This window comes from Buteo buteo, chromosome 2, assembly GCF_964188355.1.
Source record: "Buteo buteo chromosome 2, bButBut1.hap1.1, whole genome shotgun sequence".
NCBI classification, from domain to species: Eukaryota; Metazoa; Chordata; class Aves; order Accipitriformes; family Accipitridae; genus Buteo; species Buteo buteo.
Genome location: NC_134172.1, coordinates 3,532,099 through 3,545,605, shown reverse-complemented (window position 1 = coordinate 3,545,605; position 13,507 = coordinate 3,532,099). Strand labels below are relative to the sequence as shown.

Below are 13,507 nucleotides of genomic sequence, written 5' to 3'. Positions count from 1 at the left end.
GAGCCCCGATCACCAGCACCAGACACGACCCTGTGATAGAGGGTGGCTGAGAAATGATGAGGGAAGGGACTTGCCTGGTGGGAGATAATATCCCAGCCAAGCCCAGGAGGTCCCACAGAGGGTCTCTCCCATGGCACTGTCACCCTGTTCCATGTGGGACTTGACTCCAACCAGCTGCATCACTGCTTTCTACTTAGGTGTGTTTCTTCTGCCTACACCCTTGACAAAATGTCATTGCATCACCCTGCCATGATCCCAGACTCCCCTTTGCGTCCATCCTCACTGGTTTTATCTATGCTGCTGGCTCCAAAAATGAGCAGGCCTTCTCCTGGCACACCTGATGTCACATCTCACCACCTTCAGGACTGCAGATACCCCAGACAGCCCTTGCTCTGCTGCTGTCCATTCGAAGGTCCTCACTCCATCCCCGTTTCAAAAATTCAGCTGACCAAGTGGGTTTTCTCCTTTGGCCGGAGCCCCTCTTTTCTGCTGTTGATTTAATAGTCCAGTTGTAATAGCCAAGAATTTCCAAAAGCTGGCGGAAAATTAAAGAATCGGTGCAGGAACGAAACCACCCCTGCCTTGGAGAACGGCACATTCGTTTCCTGCCAGCCATCCTCTTTCAGGCACTGAGAGCAAAAAAACTTCGGGCCTTTCCAACCACTAAATCACCCTTTTGGACTCATCATGGGGGCAGTTGAACTACACCTAGTTCCACCTATTGAAATGACGGCAACAGTCTCCATCCCACAGGAACTGACCCCTTTACTGTCGCCGATGCTGGTGGAAGTGCTGATGACATACGAACGTTAGCAACCGTTATTAATTTCCAGTGGCGTTTGCTGAAGTTGGAGCCAATGCAGAGTTAGGGGTGCAGGGGCGTAAGCTCAAGGGGATGGAGATGGGACATGGGGGTATTCAACCCAAAGGAGAAGCCGAGGGCTGCACGGAGGGGGAATTATGGCTTTGCTTAAGAGTCAGCCCTACCAGACTAAGCAAGGTGTGGGCTGGTTAGCCAGGATGCTCTGCACGTCAGCATATCCGAATCGTAGCATGATAGAACATCTCAAGTTGGAACGGACCTATAAGGACCATCGAGTCCAACTCACCTTAGTTCTCACGCTGAAGTCCTGCGTTCAAAAACACGTGAGGTGGTTGGTGGGCTTCGCAGGACCGAGAAACGGGGTCATCACGGAGATGTTCACATGGCTTCCTCTTGCAGCTCTCAGCAAAGTCTGCCCAGCAGAGAAGTCCACGCACATACTCAGCCCATCACCTGCCCCATCCTGGCCAGCCCCAAGGAGAAGTCATCGCTCCCCCCACCAGCCCCAGTCCCTGCCCAGACTTCTGTCCAGCTCCCGCTTATGGAATGTTGGGTGCTTTTACCTGCGATTTGGGGAATGACCAATTTCATCCTTTTTCGTGCCTGTCCACGCAACAGCCCCATTAACACCGTGGAAGAGAAGGGGAACAGGGGGGGGACACGTCTGGCCTCTCTGCTGTGCAATGGAACGGGATGGGTGAAACGTGCATCCCGGGGCAGGTCTGTTTTTGAAAAGCAATTACTGGCAGGGAAAACGTCAAATCCTGCATTCCTCAGCGAAGGAATCTGGATGATGTCACCTCCTGCCCAGTGGCAGGAGCATTCCTGCCTGCGGCGGCTCCCTCCGGACAGCCCCTGCCTTTGCTACAAATATTTGGTTTGGCTTGTTTTTTGGAAGCTTCCCATTACAAGGAGTAACAGCAGGATGGACTCTCCTACTGTAAGGCTTGTCTCTGTACCAGCACATTAGCACGGGCCACAGGTTAATAGAGGTTCACACATGCCAGCCAAAATTGTACTGCCAGTAGCAGAAGTGTTTGTTTTTTGGTTTTTTTTTTTTTTGGTTTTTTAATCTGTGTGGTGCAGTGCAGACTGAGAGATATCAGAAATGTCTTAAAATAGAAGGCTGCCTGCTCCACTAAACCACTTTCAACCAAATTCACGCAGTTTTCTAGTATGTGTATCTAGATTGGAGGCATGTAGGTGTGCCTCTAATCTTGTGGCTTTCTCTCCCTCCCTTTCTAGTAAGATACATCTAGTAGGAAACATCTAGTAGGATACATCTAGTAGGATGCCTAAGCAAGTCAGGATCTTTCCTAACCAACTGGCCTGGAATAAAGTGCCCTTTTGCCTGGAAGGGGAGTCCCAGTAGATATTTCTAGGAAAAGGGTGGCAGGGGTATGGAGCAATTGTGGGATGATGTGGAGGCAGGACCACGTGCAGCGTGGTGGCTTTTCCTCAGAAGGAAAAGACCTCTCACGGTATCCTCCAAGACTGTTTTTAAGGCACTTGGGTGGGATTTAGTTGCCTAAACTTGGGTGTTCAGCCCTCCTTGGAGCTGAGCTCAGCATCTGCCTGACCTCTGAGGGCTGGTCTGGGACACAGCTCGGTTTCCAATTCTTCTCTCTGCTCCTCTAAAGTTCACTACATGCTCTCAGGAACCAGAAGACCAGAAGCAGACCCCATCCAAGATGTGGTGTCCTCCTGCAATTATTTCCTGCTAGTTTACATTTTTAATTACCCTTAAAAATACCCGTCGCACGCAAAGGTGCTGCTTGGACCTCGCTGTTCACCCGCTTCTCCTTAGCACCCGTGATGCCGGAGGAGGAAAGGTGGACACAACCAGAGGGCTCAGGAACTGATCGTAAAGTACGTGTTTTATGGCAGATGGATAAATTGCTTCCTTATGCTCCAGGATGATCCACTGCTGGCACCTGAAGAAGTTTCATACTCTCAGACCTCAACTGCAGGTCTAATGGGAGAGGGACAGTCCCGCCCTTCAGCGGAAAATGAGCAGGAGGGTGGTTTTTGTGAGATGCTTGTGAGGTTAGATTACTCCAAATCCCACAGATGTTGATGGGATCTCACTCAGGTCACTGATTTTACTAAAACATGAGTTGTGCCACGAGATCCTAGCAAAGGCTCAATGAGAGAAGTGATGGGAATGGAAGCGAGCTGCATTTTTAACACCAGTACAAGGTATTGCCCCATATAGGAGTGCGTGGATGAGCTGGTTTGGGTTATAAAAAAAGCACATTGAAGAAATCAGTTTTGGAGGTTTCCCAAGCTGATGCCTCTTGCATCTGCTGATCATCTTATTCTGCCAGGTCAGGCAGGCTGTGAGCACGGACAGGAGCCCCGGGCATCACAGTCTGGCTCTCTCGGTGCCAGATATTGCCTTCGTTGGCATAATGGCTAAATCTGGATGGATCCCCACCACGCTGATGGGTGAAATCATCTATCCTTCCCCATGGGGACTGCAGGCTGCAGCAACCTCTCTGAGCCGGGCAGGAGCCAGGCATTTTTCACAGCTGCTGGGCAGCCTGAGCCCTAAATCAACCCTTCTTCAATTAGCACAGGACTTTCATCAGCACTCTGTTGTTTTTAAGCTCCAGCGATAAGAGGTTACAGTGAATATTTCAAACCGTACATAAACTACAGCCTGCCAACATAAACACCGTAAAAACACCCCCTATAAATCATGCATCAGAGTTCACCCTTACTAGAACTATTAAATTTTTCTGGAATGGCTAAAAAATTGCCGTGGGCTGCCAGGAGGCTCTGCAGCCACGAGATCTGGGAGAAAGAGAGACAGGCAGTGCAAAAACTTGCAAGAAAGCAGCTGCTCAGAGCAGAGCTTTCTCCTCATCCTCCCACCTCGGGATCTCCGGGCGAGCTCCGCTCATGGAGGACTAAATAAATGAGCTCCACGCCCACACGTGTCCTGGCCAGCATGTGAAACCTCGCATGTGTTTGCCGTTAAACACAGTATTTCTTGCAGAAAGCCGCCTGCTTTTCCCTGCTGCTCTTCTGGCCTGACTGCATCCATCTCCTCCTATTTTCCAGGGCATCCCTCTCTCCTGTAAGAGCTAGGAGTAAGGTCATCTCACAAACCAGCTTCAGAAGCGCCCCACGGACCCCCACAGCTCACGCTGACCTTGAAGACTGAAGCAGGAGATCAAAACCTCCTCCATTTGCCACCAGAGCTTACTCTGATCTCCAGGCAGAAACAGCCTTGGTCAAACCCTACAGCAACCTGGGGAGCCGAGAAGGGGGAGGTCTGGAGCAGCCCCCACGCAGGGACCAGACCCAGCTCTGGTCTCTTTGCCGTGGATCCCACCCGCCGAAAGACCAGCAGTGCTGCAGCATGGCCAACATCAGCCCCGGGCCATCTCCCAGGCTGGGGCCAAAGGAGAAGGCACAGCAGTCCTCCCCATCTCCCAAAATCACGGCGGCACACAGTCCATCTCACCACCCCGGGGATGTCTGGGAGAGCTTTGCTCTTCTGCTGGATCTCCTCACTTCTCCACTCACATGGGGATGCCGGGCAGGTCTCCATATCCCACGCAAGGCGGTGGGATGTCTCATGCTCCACCAAGCCGGCATTCCCCCCATACAAACACCGTGTCTGTCCCGTGCAAACCTCTGGGTCCACTCAACCAGGAGCTGAAACTATGGCTGAATTCTTCTTACCCGTCTCCCCCTGGCCCCACAGCAGGAAAAATATTTTGTCCGGGGAGTTTGCAGCCTGAGAGCGACCACCTCCCGCCGAGCCGAGCCAAGCACACAACAAAGCCGCATTGAAAAAGCCGCCTTCCTCCGGGTGCCCTTGGAAAAGTGGCTACATGAGCGCCGACCAGCTCCTCCGACCGCCGTATCGCTGCTCCGGCAGCGGAGCAAAACACAGCCCCGGCAAAACTAATGGGTTTTGGCCTCTCGGATGGGCCTAAACACCTACGTGTGGGCAACCGAAACCAGCCCGGGGAGGCTGGGGTCAGCACAGGGTCCTGGCCCCGGCGGTCTCCCCTTTCCTGGGGGACCCAACCACAACCCCAGGAGAAGCCAGGCTATCAAATGAGGTTCTTCCTACAGGAGGAATTGCTTTGCAATGCCCTTGGCATCATCTTTTCTCTCTCTCCTCCCCTCCGGCATCGCTTCCTTTTTATTAGCTTGATCTGTTTTGACTTGAAACTCTCCAGAGCCGCGGCTGGCTCACGTCTTCCCTGGAGCCACGAGGTGATCCCATCCCACCTATCATAAGAGGAGAGCAAAGGGCTGTTCTCGTGCTGCAGAAAGCCCCCAGGGGGACCTGGCACTGCTTGCAGGGGCCACCGGGTCACCGAAACACTGCCAGAGCGAGGGGGACATCGTCTGCTCTTGCATCATGTCACTAGATAGCGGCTCTTCCCCAGGGCTCGGAGCAGAGAGACGGGCAGGGGGGAGGCAGCGGGGAGCTGCCTGCCCTGGAAAGGAAACAAGGACATTCATTTCTTAGTGAACCTGGTTAACTATTTCTGTCTGGGAGTGCAGAGGAAAGGGCTGGGCAGAGCCGCAAGCAATACCATTGTCCCCGGCAGGAAAAAAAAAAAAAAAAAAAAAAAGGAATGATAAAAAAGTGCCTGGAGGAATTTGGCTCAGGCTCACGTTTGAACCAGCATCGGGTTTCCGAAGCAGAGGCTTCCGGATGCACGGCAGGGCGTTCTCCGGGGCTGAAACTGGTGGGGAATGTCGTCTGGGGTCGTGGGTTGGATTAACTCTGCATTGACCCAGAGGGTCAGACCGAGAAGGGATTTAAGCACCCAAAGATGCCCGGGGCCAGACAGGAGCCGGCAGCGATGCTTTAGCCCAGTGGCTCGGTCACGGTGGGGGATGAGCCACGTTTCTGGGCTGTTTTCATAGAATCATATAATCATGGAATAGTTTGGGTTGGAAGGGACCTTTGAAGATCATCTAGTCCACCCCCCCTGCCACGAGCAGGGACATCTTCAACTAGACAGCTTGCTCAGAGCCCCGTCCAACCTGACCTTGAACTTTTCCAGGGATGGGGCATCTACCACCTCTCTGGGTGACCTGTGCCAGGGTTTCACCACCCTCATCGTAAAATCTTTTTTCCTTATATCTAGTCTGAATCTACCCTCTTTTAGTTTAAAACCATTACCCCTTGGCTATTGCTACAGGCCCTACTAAAAAGTCTGTCCCCATCTTTCTTATAAGTGCCTTTTAAGTATTGGGGGGGTCGCAATAAGGTCTCCCTGGAGCCTTCTCTTCTCCAGGCTGAGCAACCCCAAGTCTCTCAGCCTGTCCTCACAGCAGAGGTGTTCCATCCCTCTGATCACCTTTGTGTCCCTCCTCTGGACCTGCTCCAACAGGTCCATGTCTTTCCTGCACTGAGGGCCCCAGAGCTGGACACAGAACTGCAGGTGGAATCTCACCAGAGCAGAGTATAAGGGCAGTTTTCCCATGATTTTTGTCCATTTACATCCTGCCGGCAGCCCGCTAGCAGGCTCACACGTGCCATCTGCAGCTCGCTGCCTTGCTGGCCTCCACCTCGTGTTTGAAAGGCGCTTTGCACAAAGCAGAGATTTGTAAAGCTCTCGGCCGAGCGTGCATTTAAGAGGGTATTAAAAGTTGCGGTCAGAAACAACAAAGCAAAGCAGAAACGCAGCCTTGGGAGACGCTGAGACCCCTCAGTCCTTGCTATGTCAAAATGGCTCTTATCTCATTTGAAATGGGGATGCTGCGTGTAAATTCACCCAGAAAGTAGGGTCTCATGACCCCCACGCCATCCTGGCTCCCATGGAGCAGCTGGTGCTGCCCTGTCACCCCCCCAGTGCGGCTGGGTCCCCTCCCAGTAGAGACCAGCTGGTGGTGGCATCCCTTAGGGATGACGACTGGGGCCAAGGCTGTTGAGCGTCATTAACCATCAGGGTGATGGGACTGAGTTTGGGGCTGCTCCTGGTTGCGGGGGGGAGCAGTGCTGCTGTGTTGGGGGACCTCAGCAGGCTGGAGAAACGGGCTGGTGGGACTCAGGTGAAGTTCAACAGAGGCAAAGGCAGAATGGTGGCCCTGGTAGCGGACAGGACAGAGGACAGCGGGGAGTGACCGGCTGGGGACCTGCTCTGCAGACAAGGACCAAGACTCCTGGTGGGTCAAGTTGGATGTTAATCAGCAGTGTGGCCTTGCAGCAGAGAAGGTCACCCCAATACCGGGCTCTTAGCAAGAGTATAGCCAGAGTTACAGTCCCCTCTATTTTGCCCTTGTAAGGATACTGTGTCCAGTTTGGGGCTCCCCAGTGCAAGAAGGGTACTGGAGGGAGTCCTACAGGGGCTTCCAAAATGCTTGTGGGCTGGAGAACGGGATGTTCGAGGAGAGGCTGAGAGCGCTGGGTCTGATCAGCCTGGAGAAGAGAAAGAGAAGATCTTATGGGTGCGTGCAGCTGCCTTGTGGGAGGTTATAGAGAAAGTGGTCCAGATGCTCCTCAAAAGTGCACAATGAAAGGCAAAGCTACAGCCAGAAAAATTTCAACCGGAGACAAAATAAAAAAGTCTCCATGACAAACACTGGCACAGGGAGCTGGTGGGATCTCCACCCTTGGAGATAACTCGACTGGACAGGGCCCTGGGCAGCTTCATCCAACATCAAACTTGGCCCTACTCTGTGACCTCCTGAGGTACCTTCAGCCTCTGTTGTCCTCCAGTTGCACAAGTCACCCTCGAGATTCCTATCAGTTCCCCCTTGCTCAACATCTTCCGCACCCACCAGTGGCTGGGAAAAGTTGGCATCCTCCCCAGGAGACTGCTCTGCCCTCAGGGTGAGCAAGAAGACAGACACAGAAGAAGGTGTGAAGGTCTCACAGAAGCTCTCCTGAGACCCTGTGGGATGTAAATGGACCTGTATAGAGCCACTTCGCACCCTAGAGACAGCCCAGGGCACCTGGTAGACAACCCCAGGGTCCCCATCCTCTGGGGAGGCAGCCAGAGAGCCGATGGACCACCCCACAGAACCAAAAAATGCCACCAGGCTCTCCTGCAGAGGCAGAGAAATAAATTGCTCTAGCAAAGTTAGAAGTGAAGAAAGTAGAAGTTAGGAATGAAATAGCAATTTACCCCCATATGCCTTAATTAATTTATAGGACAGGGCTCCTCATTTTCTATCCATTTCCCCTGCTCCCTACTGCTACAGCCCTGGGTTGCACTGACAGCATGCAGCAACCCTGCACAAACTCCTTTCTTTTCTCTTTTCCTAGCAGCAAGGAGCAGAAACCACGGCAGTTTACGTGGCCGGTCACCAAGATCTCCAAGCAACGGACCGGGTCAAAGGGAGCTGCGCAGCCTTAAAAATTAACCTTGTGCTGGTTGGATGAACCTTGGGTGGAAGAGCTCCAAACAAGCCATAAAGAACGAGAGGAGAGTTCTCTACAGTGCTGGGATTTGCAGAAATACAGCACATGCCGTATGCCGCCGTCCACCTCCGCAGTACGTTACAGGGGAAGGGGGGGTTTCCTTATTACACACACCGAAAAAAAATCTTCTGGTATTTCGGGCTTGGACAACACCCAAGGATCGTCTCAGAAATAGCTCTCCTAGCTTGCAGGAGTACGAGGCGCAGATTCCCCATCAGCGACGTGCCCCTTTCTCCAGATCCCACCCGCCCGTGACTCACTTGAGCTGGGTTACGTTGGATTTCCTTCCTCCGACTGTCTAAGGAGGCTTTGGACAGCGGACAGATTGCCCTCCCGTGGCATTCCAAGGTAATTTGGGTGAAAGGAGAAGGTGCTTGTGGCCTCGTAAGACTCAAGGGACTCTGTTTCCTTCTGGTTGGGGTACGGGGCTGGTCGCTCACCCCCCTGCCAGGAGAGGACACGGCTGTCTCCCATTAAGCACAGCTTAAATAAATCTATTAAGCCAAGCTCCTATGCTTGGTATAGATGGAAAGGGCATTTTGGGATGGGAGAGAAATGCCTCCCTACCATGTGTGGGGCACAGCATGGACCAGGAGGGCTCAGGAGGTCCTTCCAGCCCCACTCGCAGGGGATCCCTTTGGACAAATGCTGGTTGCAACCAAGTTTGCTCTGACCATACCAGTGACCTGGAGGTAGGAGGGCTGTAGCTACAGGTCACCCGTTAACCACAAGGAAGATCTAAGCGTTTTAAGGAGGATGGAACCATAAAGGCTATGGAAACACAACAGCATCTCTTCATGAGATTCATCTGAGGACCTAGAGGCATTGATGGGGGATGAATGTTGGAGAAGGAGATCCCACCCTGAGGAGGATCCTGCGTGTTTAGAGGCCAACAGGAGAGTTTTCTTTCAAGGAAGGCCCACTAGCCAAAAAGATGAGGCCACCAAGGAGCAGGTTCAGCTCCCGCTAGTGGTGATGCTGCCGAGCCACTGCCCTCCCTGTGCCTCAGTTTCCCCAGCTGCACAGGAGAGAAGACACCCCCTGTGAGGCGCTTTGAGATGTGAGGATGAAAAATGTGCTCACATCCTTGGATATTATTTAAAAAACAATACAAAAGCACCTCACAGAGAACATAACCTTATCAATGGATCTTTTGTCCATGGGTTAGAGACACCAGCTGCAAAACCGCATCTTCTGCTGGGGTGAGCTCCTACAGGCACTGGTCTCTGCCTGGTCCTTAAGGACCAGCTCATGATGCACGAGCATGTTACCACCTAAACTGATGCTCCATAAGCAAGCAGGCTGCAGACCCCAAAATTTGCTGTGCAAGCAGAAGTCTCAGAAATAGAACCCAAGGGACTGGGAGAAGGACTAGCAGGAAAACCAGACCCCGAAGCATCTTCCTCGGGATGGGGACTGGCCAGATGGTCCCAGAGTACCTAAGGGTTTCCATCAGGAAAAAGCTAAACCACCGATGGTTTAATCCCAAATTCCCTGCAGATGGATTTGCAGTGCCCTGCATGACGGGGGATGATTTATGCCGACATAAAGTGTGCACAAAGTGATGCCAAATAGGGATGTTACGTCTCTTTCCACCGGCAGGAAAGGCAATACACAACCGTTAGGTCACAGCAAACGCGTTCCCCACCCGAGTGATGGGGAAAGGGCAGAAAATTAAGAGCAGGGGAGGGCGGAGTGGGAGCAGAGGTGGATCAAAGCAGAGGAAGGGGTCTGCAAAGTGCCACGAATCAGCCAAGCTAAAACCACCCAGCCAAATATCAAAATAAAGTGGAGGGGAGGAAAAAAGAAAAAAACAAATCCAAAAAAGTAACATACGGAGAAGCGCTGGGCTCAGTCCTTTGCAAAAACGTCCCATCCTTCCCCGCCGCGGTGCGCGGAGTCGCAGGCAGCACCCCGTCCCTGCCTGCCGCCGCAGGCAGAGCTCCCCGACCGCTGCTTTTCCTCCCCTCCCATCCCTTCAAACCGAGCTCTCTTCCCGCTGCACCAGCCTGGAGATGATGACGTGGAGACCTCCACCGGGAAAGTTTCCCGAGGCGGGAGAGCTCCTCCGAATCCAACGCCGCAAACCCATCGTTCCCCGGGACGTCAAGGATTTCTTTCCTTTCCTTTTGTTTTTTCATTTCCTTCTAAGCACCCACAAAAAGTCCGGAAAAAATGAGAATGCGGCGATGCTTTCAGGAGCCAAGAGCAATGCTTAAGGGGAAAAAAAAAAATCTAATAATTCAAATTGTCTAAGGCTAATAATAGCAAAAAGAGAGCTCCTTGGAGCAGGAGAGGGGAGGCGGAAAGCTGAGTCGCTGCCACGGGATAAGAAATGTTTCCTTCTTGTTTGGACTTTCTTCTCCTTTCTGTTCTAACAGAGGCGAAGCAGAAAGAAAGTCAGCTGCAAAAATATATCACAACTACAGCGATATATTGCAGCAGCATCAAACCCCACTTTTTTCCCTTGATTTTTATGTCTAAATGAATGTCCTAAAGCAGCACTCATCGGTCAAATTTTTAGTATTTTTATGGTGGCCAGATGCTCCCTGCCAGCCCCATCCCAGACCCTCTTCATCCCTCTGCTCCCTTCCCAGCCCCGTTTTGCAGGGCTGGGGTGAGGGGAGGGCAGCTGGAAGCATCACCCTGCTCTGCAGATAACAGCTGGAAGGGAAAACAGCTGGAAGGGGACAGAAGGGACATTTTCCTCCTCCCCTAGCCCCTCCTGCTCTCAGCCAGAGGGTTTTGCCCCCCACGAAGGTCTCTGGTCAAAGAGGGGGGGTGACGTTACCCAGCACTGAAACGCAACAAGCAGGGATTAAATAATTGCCCCCGTCCGAAGGCTGCGACCTTTGGCGCGCCGTTATCTGTTCCTTCGCGTTGCCAACTTGCATGATTTTATGGCTGATCTCACAATAATTGATGTTTTCCTTAAAGGCCCCATGCTGTGAGGCGAGGTTTGGCTTCCAGGAGTCCCAATCAGCAAGGTTTTGCTCGCTGCAGTTAAAGAACCTCCCCCAAAACTGCACAAATCCAGTATGAAGATGGCTCTAAACCTTTAAAATCTGTAGGATTAGGAGATGGAAGAACCACCAGGGACCCAGTGCATGTCCCTAAGCATTTCTTAAGTAGCACCCCGCCATGTGAAACTACTCAAAATAACTTGTTTTTCCTGGTTTTAAGGAGAAGGAATGTCCTTCCTCTCTGGCACAGCTGGGATGGGGCAGCCAAGTTTTCATCCCCTTATTTAATTTTTCCAAGTGTGTTTCTTGTCTCCAGCTGCTTTAGGGGAGGAACAAACTGGGAAACAGCCTGGCTGACCATGCAGGGGGAATGCATTCCCAGAAGGGATTTTCAAGAAGAAATTAGCTTGTAGGATGCTCCAGGGATGAAGGAGGAGGGAGAAGGGAGGCATCGCCACAGCGCTTGCTCCTGCAGCTGGTGCTGCCCTTGACACGGTCACAAGCCAAAACTTCAGCCCAAACTGGAGGTTTTCAAGCAGATTTTGGGCAAGGAAAACACCCTCACCAGAAACTGTTTAGGGAAACCCTTTTGTAGGCGCCCAGCTTAGAAACAACCTTAAAAATACTTCTAAAAAATCCTCAGCCTCGCTCTGTTTCAGACCCAGAGTGGAGTCTCATTCAGCCTTGTTTAAAACAGTTTCAAGCAAAACCCTGGATCCAAACTTTAAGGGATTGCCCAGACCCGGAGTGGAGTTGGATTTCTGTAGCTTAAGCATGTATTTAATACAAAATATTTTATAGGCATAAAAAGAAGTAAGACAATTTGCATGGCTCTCGACGTTGACTTTATATATATTATATATGTGATATATAGAAAATATACTATATATAATATATACAATATAATATACACAAAATATATTACAAGGATCGATGAAAGAATGACATGCCCCCCCCCGGGATGAGGAACAGAGCATCCTTTTGTCCCCATTTTCTCCCGATCAGCGATACCCCCAGAGTTACACCTCGGTAAGGAGGCGATTAGACGAGCCGTACCTTTCACAGCCAGGAAAAAAAAAGGTGAATCTGAGCTGCGGGTCTTCACCACATAACCGGAGACCTTCTGGGGAGGGAAAAGCCCTGCAGTACGACCGGCCACAGCCCTGCAAACAAAGCCAAGGAGGAGGCGATTATTTCGGGGCATCTCTCTGCCAGGCACAATACGGCAGCGTTTCAGCGCCCGTGCTCAATGCTGTCATTGTCCCCTCCGGAGCCACGGCTCCTGCGTGCGGTGGCACGGGGTGAAGCTTCTGCTCCTCTGCAAGCTCCCAAAAGGCTTCATCCTACCACTGGAGAGGACCAGGAGACTTTGTTTTCCTCCTAGGGCAGGATAACAGACCTAGGGACGGGAGAAATCTCAGTTTTGCCAACGCCGTTGCGCTATTGCCTGGCATGAGGTCCCTACAAGAGAGGAAGGAAATAGGATCTTAGATAAAATACATCTGGGGTACAAAGGTGATGGGAAGATCAGGTTGAGATCGGATGTTAACAGCTCGCTGATAAAACAGAGGGATGCTCTGGGTGGTGTTTTGCAGGGAATCCTTCCAGGGAGTTTGCATCTGGATGCTGCATCCAGTGGAGGCGCACGCTGAGGAGCTGGAGAGGATCTGGTGGTGGCCGCCGAGATGGTCACGGCTGGAGGATGGGATGTGCAAGGGGAGGCTGGCCTGGGTCTGAGCAGGGAGTCCTTATTAATAATGCAGCTGTTAATAGGAGGGTGGAGAGAAAACAGAGCCAAACTCCTCTAAGAGGCACCCAGGGAGAGGCAGCATCTTTGCTGCAGCCAAGACGATAAGAAGGCACGAAGCAAGAACCTGCCTGTCTTTAGAAACACGAGGAGCTGCTGCAAGACTGGTAAAATTTCTTCCTTGAGACCATGATGGATAAGAAAAGGGCAATCAGGTTGGATTTCAGCAGTAAAAAGAGGGAAGAGTCCAGAGATGCTATCGCAGTGGTGCCGTCTGCTTTATTTTTCCTCCTCCCTGCCAGCCCTGGTGTCTGCAGGTTAAGAGTAGATCCTAAAGCCAATGGGGTGAAGCTGCAGTGTGATGGCCTCAAGGAGCAGCAGCACCCATGCTTTGGAGGGCAGATTGCTTGAAAAAAAATGTGGTGCACTGAAAAAAGGAAAAAAAAAATACAAAGCCAAATTAAATGTGGAAAAGCCGCTGTGATGGAGCTGCTCCCTGGGGATGCTGGCAGAGTCTGCGGGCAGCACTTGGGAGCCTGGGGCCAGGAGGAGGGAGCAGAAGGGACGTTCAG

At 51.9% G+C, this 13,507-nt stretch overlaps 1 protein-coding gene across 2 annotated transcripts in view; it reads right to left on the bottom strand.

Annotated features, from left to right (window-relative positions):
- GJC2 (gap junction protein gamma 2) overlaps window positions 1-10,450 on the bottom strand; it is a 32,614-nt gene extending 22,164 nt beyond the window's left edge. Inside the window, exons 1-2 of one of the 2 annotated variants that reach the window (XM_075043944.1) lie at window positions 1,387-1,499; window positions 1,110-1,235 (exon numbers count right to left, since the gene is read on the bottom strand). The gene's annotated coding sequence lies outside the window, so the exon portion shown is untranslated. Of the gene's footprint in view, window positions 1-1,109; window positions 1,236-1,386; window positions 1,500-10,061 lie in introns of those variants that run through there. The other variant, XM_075043953.1, reaches the window with a different exon arrangement.
- Between the last annotated feature and the right edge of the window lie 3,057 nt (window positions 10,451-13,507).